A 12,642-nucleotide genomic window follows, 5' to 3' on the forward strand; every position below is an offset into this window, starting at 1 on the left:
CCAGTTTCTGGTGACTCTTCAATTATTTCAGTTGTTTCCCTTCAGTTTTCTTCAATATTTATTTCTTTGTAGTATTCATTATTGTCTTTTAGATATTGCAAGGCTTGTCTAACTTTATGTAAGTATACCAGTTGTTGCCATTCTTTTGTCTTTTGTAGGTACACCATTTACTAAAACAATTCAAGATTGCTCTATTGGATGTTGCACTCCCAGAGGGTGCACATTTTCTTTTAGATCTAATGGTAAATACACTACTTTGCCACAAATGCCTTTCACCAATTCAGAGGGATGTAATTTAGCTGTTTCTGGTTGAAGGCGTATTATTGCTTGAAAAGGGTGCACTGTTTGAATTATGATGCTATCATATAAATTGAGTTGTTGCAGGGGTTTTGGTAGTGGGAATAATTCCAAATTATTTGTGATAGCACGGGAAGGAGTTTGATTGTTTTCAAGTTTTGTAGTGCAGTAACTGCAAAGTATTAAGGGGTCAGTTATTTCGTTTTTGTTTTCTGTTATAAGGTAGAGAGCTTACTCAAACCATTTTGAATCTTCATTGTCTTCTATTTTGTATGTTATGTCTATAGTTTTTGTGTTACTTTTATAAAAAGTTCTGTGGCAACACTCACACACACATGGTTTGGTACTTTAGCGGATGTACTTTTGAATTTTAGTATTTCTTTTTTGTATGTGTGTAGTAGAAGGTTGCCATGTGCAGAATTGTTGCTAGTCTGTTGTAAAGCTATTGCATTTTGTAAGTGGTTTTCACTTCCAACTTATTTCCTCTGGATATGATTGATTTATTTGAGTAGGTCTTTTGCTGTACCATGTAAAAGATGGTTATTTAAATTGGCTAGTGCTAAAGCAGGACTTTTAGCATAGTACAGTTTATAGACTAAATTTCTTATAGTTGAATGATGTGTTAATATCATTTTGATATGATGGAAGGTGCTTTTGTAAATAGGTCCTGAAATGCAGGCCAATGAATGTCCTTGCAGTCCTGTGTATTTGCGCACTGGACAGGTATCCATATTTTGCAGCAGTTTTATTTTGATTTTGTCTTTGCCTTTCACATATTGATTGAGGAACTGGCGTAAAGATTTGAAAGATTTTTTGGCAATGTTACACATTGACGTGCATGGCCATTTGTATACTGGACGTTCTGGTTCAGTCGAAAGGAGAATTGATATTGAGTTTTCTGGGGATATTTTTGTAAGCAGTGTTTCTTGTTCCATTATGGTATTATTAAGTTTTTCATAACCTCGTCCACTGCTATGTATGGCAATTGTGTTTGTTTGATTTTGTTTCTATGCTTCTTCATTAAAATATGGTTCTGTGCTTGTGGTGTGACTCAATTCCCCTCCACAGATATTGAAGAAGTTATTTTTGTTGACATTCCGTTTATTGAGAATTCTATTTTTGTAGTTTAGTACTTAGTTTTGTTAGTTGTTTCATTCTGTTTAACACTAAAATAAATAACTTTCTTTTGAGAAGGATTGCACTATCTATCAAAGCTTCTAAGATTAATTTTCTACGGTAGTTTTTAATGGTTGTGCATGATTTGTCTCCTGTTTTTGTAAGATTCTGAAGGACTCTGTGGTGGTACATTTTTGCTAATATACTTTTTTGGTATGGTTACTTCCTACTATATCAAGATTTATAGGAGCAGTTTTAGCTGTAGTGGTATTGCATTATTTTTAATCATTTTCTGTTTTCTTTTACATTTTGATAGAGGAGGCAAAGTTTCTGTACTGGAAGATTGCTTTGTTTTGCTAAATGACTGTATTAGCTCTTTTGTTTGAACTTTTTGTACAATCTCTGCTAGAGATGGATGCTTATTTTGGACATTTTTATTTTCATTTGCTCTATTTCTGTATCGCTTTCTAGGGACTTGCTTTCTGGTAGGCATTCTTTGGGGCCTGTTGAAACAAAAAAAAGAAGGTATGGGTTGGGCTGTTGTGCAATGTATGTGTGCTGTATGCATGAGTGTCTGAGTATGATGGTAAATATGTATCTGGTGGTGTGTGATTGTGCATTGGGCAGCTACAATTAGTTGGGAAGGCTATTGTCTATTTGTCTGTTACTATACTGTGGTTCAGATGACAGTAGAAAGTGAGTGTCATGATGCCTACCCCCGGGCATCCGGATCAAGCCCATCAGCCCCGGGAGCAGGCATCCAGACATTTACAAAAACCCCAGCAGCCCCAGCTAGGGGCTGTCTGGGTTCCGTCCTGGCGCCGTAGGCACCAGGCTCATAATAAAAATCAGTACTGGCGCCATAGGCGCCAGGCTCATAGACATTACTTACCTCATGCAGACCATGCTGCAAATAAATCCAAGCCAACGTGAGGCCTGGATGTGACTATTTTACTACAGGGACTATTCTTTACTCGTGTGTGGTCCTGGGGAACTTCTTTCCTGGGACTACTTTGGAGGCTATTTAAACCACGCCCGAACAGCAGCACATGCTTCGTGTTATTCTGCATCCAGCAGCGTGACTCTCACCTTGCCTGCAGCCAGCATCCAGTCTTCTGCCACGCCCGCGTGCCTGCAGCCAGCATCCAGTCTTCTGCCACGCCCGCCTCGAATCCGGAGCTCCTAGAATAAAGAGGAAGAAAAGGACAAGGTTAGAAAACGAACTTATTTCAAATTCCTCACCTGATTCCGGATCCATTTCATCTCCCGACCTGGAAAGTACATCAATCCTGCACGCGTCGCTTCGCCAGCTCCAGCACGGCGCCATACTCACCAGTTCTCACAGCATCTTTCGATCTGGCACTGTCTCCATCATTTCTTTGCCTTACTCTGGCACCTAGGGGCACAAGAATAACAAGGTGAGGCAAGGGAATCAACAAATAACTCTTACCACCATAGACTTACCTGATTTACCACCGGCGGTGTTATTCTCCATATCTGCATATGCTGCATCTGTAAAGAGGGAGAAAAACAACACGTTAACGCATGCAATAGTTACCGGACAGCGTTGGGTAACACAGACTCTTACCTGAATGCCAGCAGCAGCTACGAGACCTTCTTCTCACGAACTCAGTTGCAACTTAAGGAAGGAAAGGGACAAGAGTGAACATCGGGCACATTGAACTCTTTGAACTTGATACTTACCAATCCCGTCTGGGACTTCAGAGTCAATGCTTACCGGAACTCTCCCAACGCCTTCAAACCAGTGAAGTAACTGGTATCTACGCGCCCCTGCAAGACACGCAGGATGGAGAGCTCATCTTTTACAAACATAAGGTGAGGTTACTAAGGGGATGTCGGAGGTGATTAGTGGGGGAGAGCGAGAACAGTTGGGAGGCCATCACTAAAACCCACAGGTGGCTAATCCCTGTCTCCACTTGCAGGAAAATACTTCTTTGGGTCCAGCAGACAAGACTAGGCGGGCCAGTCCAGACAGTCATCTCTGCACTATGCATCACGTTGACGGAGACCGCAGCTGTCCGGGTCCGATCGACACCCCTGTGGGGTCCAGATGAGCGTAAGAGTGAGCTAGTGGTGAGGATACGCACTAATAGTAAATCAAATCGTAAAAAATGAAAACAATTCTTTGTTTTGTAACACTAACATTCTAGGGGCTGAGTTGTTATTTGTGCTTTGAAAAATGGGGATTTGTGGGCCTTTCTGCGTGCTAATCCCTGTTTAATAATTGGTGATTTGTGGGCAGAATGGTGCACAAATCTGCGTTTTGTTGGTGCACAAATTACATGAATCACCTGCACAGAGTGTTTGAGTAACAGTAGTTTATATAGTGCTTTACATCAAAGTGCTGCACATTTTAACAACAACAGGATACATATAACAATTTAAATTATAACAGTAACAGTAGAAGCAATTTACAATTGAGAATCAGACCAACGAAACAGTCAGTAGAGCAATTAAACTGAAGGGGAGAAGGAGAGTAGTGGAGTAGAAGTGAGAGAGAGAGGGAGGGGCGGGTGGGGAAGAGGAGGAGGAGGGAAACGGATGGGGTGAAGGGTGAGAATGGAGGAAGGAGAGGGAGATGATTAAGGAGAAAAGGCAAGGGGGAGGGGGCAAGAAGGGGGAGGGGTTCCCTGGTGGGGAATGGAGAAGGAGAGATTTGAGGAAAGTGTGGAATGAGGAAAAGGTAGAAATAGAGGAGAGTGAGAGAGGTAAGGAATTCCAGTGCAGGGGGGCTAGGAGATGGAAGGAGCGGAAATGGGATGTGGCACAAGGGGAAGGAGGAACAGTGAGAAGAAAGTGGTCAGCAGAGTGAAGGGAGTGGGAGGGAGTGTAGAAAGAGAGGAGGGAGGAGAGATAAGGGGGAGCAAGATCATGGAGAGATTTAAAGACTAGGCAGAGAAACTAAGGTAGTATTGTACTTGTACTTACTCTTTTTTTGTGGAATGAGCAGTTTTCTTTTGAGTTGGTGTTTGTAGTTCAGATGTTGCTGTTTTTCAGGAGAGTGGTCTTCACTGAAATTGTAAAAGAAAGAAGTTAGTAATTGTGTGTGTTTATATCACTGATGTTAATTGAGAGGTTCATTTGTATGTCTTTGTAGTAGTATTCTTGTTTGATTTCTGAACATAGTGTATGCATGCAGTTTAATTTGACTATGTGCAGCCTTTATATTTTATTTACATTATGTTAGTTCAACATGCTTTGCAAATTAGTAGAATATTAAGTGTACACAATTCACTTTTTTTCTTTAAAGCTGTGTTATAGAATGTTAGGAGAAAGAAGAAATAATGATATATTTATTTTTCAATTTTTATAAGGTAAATGGCAGAAACTGTATAGAAAGGCATGGAATATATGCATTTGTGAAGGTGTGGGTGATAAAGCAGAAGGATGTGATTTACATGATTTACATGTAGTGGCGTTATTGCAGCTGGGAGCTTTTCAATTATACTGTCTATGTGTGTGAGTGTGTGAAGGTGCATGATACACTACTAAGTGTTTTTCCACAATTATATTGTTATTTCTTCTATATTCTAATATTATAATATGGGTGTGTGTGTAAAAGAAATTTAGATAGACAGGTTTGGAAGTGACAGTTATTATAGCAGATGGAAAAAATGACAGTAAATTCATTTTATAGGCTATACAGTTTAAGTGGCAGTTACTCTGTTTATATGCATTTATAAGAGTTTTACATGTATTGTGCAGCAAATATGCATACCTGTAGTTTGTATTCATGCATGTGCATGCAGCTGCAAGTAGAAATCTTGATGACTTGAAGAGTAGTTTTTATAGTAGGTGCTTTCCAATGATATTAGACTTGTACTCAGAGTGATCAACAGTACATTTGAAGTGCTGAACTCTGATGATGGAGTTAGATGTAGAGGTCTTGGATGTGATTGGTGGATGGTTGTGTGACTGGTTAGCTGTATCCAATAAGGGAATGGCACAGAGAGTGAAGTGGACATGGTAGAAGGGCTGTCCAGTCTACGATATGTCCGCGGACATGGTGGTAGTCCATGGACACCGCATATTACATGCGGGGATTTTGGGGTGGAGAGGCATGCAAATGAGAATGATCAGAGCAAGGGATTTGTCAGTAAAGTTTAGTGGATGTGTTGTGTAAGGAGAGAGTTTGTCAGAAAGTCTTTTTCCTGAGAGAAGAACAGCTATGGCTGTGTGTTTCAGAAAACAGATTATCTGGATTTAGGGAGACTCATGGATACATTGGTTGGAGGTGCATGCAGAATGCTGTGGAGTAGCTGGAGGTCTTGTATTCCCTCATGTGGAAGTGCACTGGCATGGAGTGCGTGGAATGAAGTGTTTGGACTTGGTACCTCTCTGTGCTAGTTTGGAGACAGAGCTTGCTTCATCCAGACATAATTATAATTCATTGTTGAGGGAATAGTTTAGGACATGTGTCAGGAATTTCTTTGCAATTTGCGATGAAAGAAGGACTTGGGAAGGTCATGGATATGTTTCCAAATTCCCAAGTAATTTTTTCTCATATTGCACAGAGGCAAATGTGGCTGCGTTCTTCTTCATTTGGTCCACAAATGGAGAAAGCGAGGCAGAATGTTAATAAGGCTCTTTTTGCCTTTCTAAGAGATGTTGGCATGTCCTCTTTCCACAATGAAAATATTATGTTTCGTAGCACATACATTTTCCGCAGAGATGGAGTCCATCTTACTTATGCTGGTAATCTGATTTTTCTTGAAATGTACAAAATGCATTGCGTCCTTTTGTGGAATTACAGCCATCCATTTTGCAGTAGGTGTTGACTATTTCAAGTTTTTCAAACACAAAAAAACACCACCAAAAGTCTCTTTTTAGAGCCACCACTTCCTCCCAGAGAAAAGTGCAATGATTGTGAGAGGGCAGCACACCCACACCAACATTTTAGAACAGCAGCCATGGATGCCATCAGGTTTCAGCAAAGGCAGGAAAATCTGGAAGATTGCAAGGCAAAGTAGATAATGCTCTGTTAGATATCCAGAAGCACAATGAAGATGAGCTCTGGGGTGTGCCCTTTTATAGGGGTGCTGGTGCGCATTTCGCAGACAGATCGAACACCCCAAAAAGGCTCAAAAGGTCCCAAAAAGTATGTAGAAAGTCAGAGCCATTGTATGGGACATTTGCTATGGTGAATTTTTACTATAAAATACTGTGCATTGCCTGAAAGGGTTCTTTAAAAATGTTCAGGGACCCGGACAGTGTCCGCAATTCAGGACACACGCTCAGCGTGGGTGCGGTCACATGATGATGTCGCTAACACATCCGCGAAGGGAAAGGGTGTCCGCAGGACACCAAATGTACAGGAACGGTTGTGTGCATGCGCATGGTTGTTCTACAGACAGTGTTCGGGTTCTGAAACTAATTAAAAGTGCGACACAAGCAAGACGAACTGTTACAGACAGGTGCGATGTTCGTAGGACTTATGGGTGTGGTGCGCATGTGCGTAGATGTTCTGCAGGCAGTATGGACAGGTATAGTGTCCTTAGGATACCTTAATTTTGGTTAATTGCGGACAACACGGACACTGCGCGTGTTCTAAGGACAGTTCCATTTTGCTTGCGTAGAGTACGGACAGGTATAGTGTCCTTAGGACACCGCCATTGTGTTTAATTACAAACATCCCCGGACACCGCAGGTGTTCTTTGAACAGTTTCACCTTGCCTACGAACAGTACAGACAGGCATTGTGTCCTCAGGACACCTCCATTTTGGTTAATTGCGGATATTCAGGACACTGAGTGTGTTCTTAGAACAGTTTTTAGAACAGTTTCAACTTGCCTGCGGACATTAAGGACAGGAATAGTGTCCTTAGGACACCTTCATTTTGTTTAATTACGAACATCCCGGACACCGCGTGTGTTCTTAGAACAGTTTAACCTTGCCTATGAACAGTACGGACAGGTATAGTGTCCATAGGACACCCCCAGTCCGCGGACCCCCAAATGCCTTTTTAAAAAAAAATAAGACACAAAGGACTACATTTAAACACACATAATATTTTTTGTATTATATATAGATGTACAATTTATGAAAGAGAAGGGGAACCAGAAACTGACACAAACACAGGGGAATTGGGGGTTTCAAGAGGATGGATAGGAGGATATGAAGGCATGGATGTCTCATCAAAACATTTTTCTTGGTGGGCAGGGTTTGGGGATAGTTGACTGGGATATGGAGAGGGGGGACAGGTACATATGGGACAATGGTATTTAATCTTTTCTTTTATGTGGTCCTCCACAAAAAATGTCTAAAGGTTGAAATTTGCCATGAGCATGTACATTTTTTCTTCCATGCACTGGAGAGTCTTTTCCAATGTATCTTTGGTGTACTATTTTCAAATGTGTTACATCTTCCACGTCCACGTCCTCTACCTTATGAACTCCTATGTTTCCCACAGACTCACGTTTCCACACACCCACATTACGTAGCCCCCGAGGCTTACCTCTGGGCGCGCAGACAAGGCGACACCAGTGCACTCGTCATGTCAGGGGGGTCCATGGCAGACTTGGTGTCTATCGCCCTTCTCTCCATTGGCAATGTAATTGGAGGTTCCCATTTGGCCGCAATCACCGTTGCCCATGTGGACCTGATCGTCACGTGAGGAGACCAAACGCAATCGGTATCACGTGACGACCCCCACGTCTCAACGTTCCTTGTTCATCATCAGGTGATTTTCCCCAATGGTTTAAATGCACTCTGAAACACCGACACGGTGCTTCACAGCTGGTCTTTCTCTTGGACATTGCTACGCTTCGAATCTACCAGGAAACATTTGGTCTCGACAACGGTTTGCTTAACGGATTGCTCTCTGTACGCCCTGAATTTGCTTTGAACACTATCGGAACTTTTGGTTACTCGACAACGGTCTGCCTAACGGAGTATTTTCTCTTAACCCTGAACTTGCCTTGATTAGCTCTGGAACTCTTGGTTTACTCGACCACGGCCTGATTAACGGATTTTTCTCCATGAACCACGATTCTTTGGAACCTGGGCCTATGGCCTTTCACTAGGCGTTCGCCTGATCAAGCACTTCAAATCCCAGTGCTTACCGTCATCGACCAGAGGTCGTGGAAACCTATCCTAACCTGAGCTCAGGTCCAATCACTCTCCTTCCTTTCCGGGTGGACCCACAGTACACATACAGTGCACATAGGTAAGAACGTTTAGTTTCTATTCCTAGATACCCTGTGAATTGCATTTCGCCCTGTACTAATCCCTCCTTGCCTTACAGCGCTCAAAGGGTCCTTCCGGCAGTTCCTGACTCCAGCCTCGACGAACTACCACACCTGTGGCTCCAAGGATTGCACAGGCAGTGTTCATATATTGCCTGTGTGGTACTTGGGGACGGAGGTATTCATATCTGCACGACCGGCAACTTTGTAACAGTATGGTCTGTAAAAAAAATATATAGATATGTTAAGTGCACATAAAGTAATGCTTATTAATTTGGTTCTATAGAGAAGTGTCTACCATTAGTATCACTATCTTCAGACATTTCCTCACGTGGGAAATTCTCCTCAAGCCCTTCTAAAGTACTGGAAATTTCTGGGTAAAAAAATAAAAAAATATATATTATACTTTTATTGTATCTAATACAGACATTTTAGAAATATATAAGAAAAATTAAGTTTACTTACTAGCTTCTGGTAAGTTGTGTTCTTACAGTTCTGTAGATCTGCTGTTGCTCCTAGTTGTGCAGTTTCGGTGATGTAATTATGTTGGAAGCATATCTTTCTTGTTTTGGTATATTCCATTTTAGTACATATGGTATTTAAATGGTTGGTTGATGTGTCAGATATATAGGTTCCACTTCCTATTTCTTATTATATATAATGTGTTTGTGTGCTCCTTTCTGAACTTGTGCAGTTTTCATATGGCATGATATAACAATTTAAGATACCCCCTGAGTTTTTGGGTAGTGTTGATGTTGTCCACGTCCGTCCGTGGCTATTCGCACAGTCTGTGGACATCGAAATCACTAGCTAGGGGTTCAGTATGTTCTATGTTACATATATATAAAGTAACGGAATCCTAGTAAACATCTATCAAATTCACACTATGTATATGTGTATTCAGTAAAATAAAATTTGATAAAGGGAGGTTATGGTTAAGTTACACTAATAAAAAACCTATGAAATTCAGTAAAAAAACTTTGTTAAAGGGATGTTATGGTTAAGTTGCACTACTTAAAACCTATTAAATTCAGTAAAAAAACTTTGTTAAAGGGACGTTATGGTTCCAAGTAAAACCGAAAACCCCCTGAAATTAGCCAGTTATGGTAAGCTAAGCACCCATAATTCGCGCCACCACTGTGCATTGCTAAGACTAACACCCAGGACACATGTCATTGATGACATCACTGATAACATCACATGTGCATTTACTTTTCATGAAAAGTCTGTGCAAGGGATTCTTATTATAATGTTGACAAAAAAGTGTCAAGGATCATTGGAATAAATATCATGAGCTAATTAATGCATTAAGCAATGCATATAAATAGCATTCTATTATGAAGTTCTTTCCAGTGTACTAAGCTACTCATGCAGAAACACCGGCATTGTGTGCAGCATACATGATGAAGATGCAATATTCATAATGCTGACATGTTGAATAATGAAATTATAACTGCTTTCTTATTAGAGTTTTGCATACTGTGAAACATGTAATAAGTAGCTAATAAAACACACTTATTACATAATTGCATTATTACAGACAAAACACAAAGAGACAAGAACACATACAAATATGGGTATATTCAGGGAAAGTGTAGTAAGCAAAAAAGCAGAAGTAGTTGTCATGAACCGGCGATATCGACCCTTCTGGTCTGCCTGGTCCCTCAGTCAATAGCCACTACTCCGTTAACCTTCAACATGGCCGACGCCATGTCTTCAGTGAGGTCTAGTCGTCTGTGTGGATTTCATGCTCCCTTGAAAACAGACATGGCCCCGCGCATCCGTGCATCTTAACACTCTGCTTGCCGGCGCCTTGCACGGCAAGTTGTGTTCTAGTACCAAGACCCCTTTCCTTCGCGAATCCTGGTAACCATTATCCAACCTTCCTGGTCCCCCCTTCCTATTCCTTTCGCGTGCTCTATTCAAACCTACTTACCTTGTCTTCCTTATCCTGGTTCTGTCCTGGACCCTTCCTGGAACATTAAATGTAACCCGAGCCCCAGCGCCGCCACGACCGGGAGTCACTGACCTGCGTGCTCACTGAAGCCCAGCAGGCTGGATTCAGAAGACTCTAGAGCTTACCTTTATAAGGCACGCTCATTTAGGAAAAAGAAACCAGCAAACTCAAAGAAGAAATCCACAAGAAGCAAATAGGTCAGTCAAAAATCTGAGGACTCGTATTCTGACAGTTTTGATGCCAACAGTCTACAACTGTTTCCGCGATGGAGGCAACCGTTCAAGACCTAATGAGAGGTAAGCAGGAACTCACTACTGACGTGCAGAATTTTAAGGCTGAAAATGCTGCCTTAAAACAGCTTGTTTTATCCAGGGACTCAGCATATCAGGAAAGTGCATCAGTAGGAGGCATTGTGGACAAGTAGATGGGAATCCAAAAACCTAGCGTTCCTTCCTGGACTCTTGCTTGGTTCATTTCACCTGTAAACCATACTACTTCTCTACCCCCAGTGCTAAGGTGGGGTTCATGATCTCTCATCTATCCGGCAACGCACTGGCCTGGGCTACTCCTTTAGTCTCCGCTGGATATTTGGTTCTTGATAATTATGAGGAATTTGATTCTGCCCTCAAGGCCATGTTCGACCGCCCTGAAAAATTGTTAGAATTCCGGCAGATTAATCAGGATATGTTGACATATGTTACCCATTTCAAACAGTTGGCTACGGATGCTAACTGGACCCCAGAAGCCTGTTTAACCTTGTTCAGACGCGGATTAAGCAAAGAAGTTAAGGATGAATTAGCCAGAGTAGCCCGTCCAGCCTCCTATCAGGCCCTCTTAGATCTGTCCTTCCAGATAGATTTCAGGATACAAGAGAGTAAAGCAGAGAAGAAGAAGACACAGAACCTGCCACCCAAACCTCTGCCTGAATATAACAGTCCCGGGGAACAGGAAACCTCACTCCAAGGTCAATCTGAACCTGAACCCATGCAGCTTGGGTCCTTGAGAGGCCCCATCTCTACTGAGGAAAGAACACGATGGATCAATAGCGGTCTTTGCATGTACTGTGCATCGGATAAACATTTAGTGCGTAATTGCCTGATTGCCCCTCCGCGATGCTCGGGAAACGCCAGCTCCAGATACTGAACGGAGCCCAGTTTAGGGAAAAGGAATTTTTCTCTGACATTTCACCTTCACAAGACTGTCCTTTAAGCAGAACCTTGGTGCTACTCCAAGTGAACCTTTCAACACACAACAAAGAAAACATTCTATACTAGCCCTGGTGGATTGTGGTGCAATGGGTCTTCTTTTGGATGATGAATGGGCACAGAGGCATCATATTCCCTGAGAGGCCAAGGAAGTCTTCCAGGTAGTGGAAGGAATCGACCGGAAACCCTTATCCTTCAGTTCCATAACTCAACAAACTTCTGAGCTTATGCTCTCTATTCACAATCACTAAGAAATATTGCGTTTTGACATAAACAGAGCAGCTCACTATCCCATAGTGCTTGGCATGCCATGGTTGCGGAAACATAATCCGTATATCAACTGGGCAGCTGGATCCTTGTTCTTAGGTTCTGAGTTCTGTCTCACTCATTGTCTATCTGGGGAAGCCAAACAGTCCACCGGAGTGAAGCTTCCTCAACCACAACACCTCACGGCCTCTGCCATCACCCAGGTACCCGAGGTGTACCGTACATTTTCAGATGTATTTTCTTCTGCCATTGTTCAATCACTCCCTCCTCATCGTCCTGAAGATTGTGCAATTAACACAGAAGAGAATTCAGTTATTCCATTTGGAAGGATGTTTATTCTGTCAGAACCCGAGAAAGTTGCCTTGCGAGAGTATCTAGACACCAACCTCTCCATTGGAACCATTCGTCCATCCAAGTCCCCAGCCGGAGCATCTCTATTTTTTGTAAGGAACTCCGTCCATGCCTGACTACCGGGGTTTGAATAAATGTACCTTGAAAGACAGGTACCCCTTGCCACTAATTTCAGACATCCTGGAGGCCCTACGTGGAGCCGTGATCTTCACTAAGCTGGATTTAAGAGTGGCTTACCATCTGAT

The sequence above is a fragment of the Ambystoma mexicanum genome, chromosome 1p, assembly GCF_040938575.1.
Source record: "Ambystoma mexicanum isolate Mex_15411 chromosome 1p, UKY_AmexF1_1, whole genome shotgun sequence".
In the NCBI taxonomy this organism is placed as follows: Eukaryota; Metazoa; Chordata; class Amphibia; order Caudata; family Ambystomatidae; genus Ambystoma; species Ambystoma mexicanum.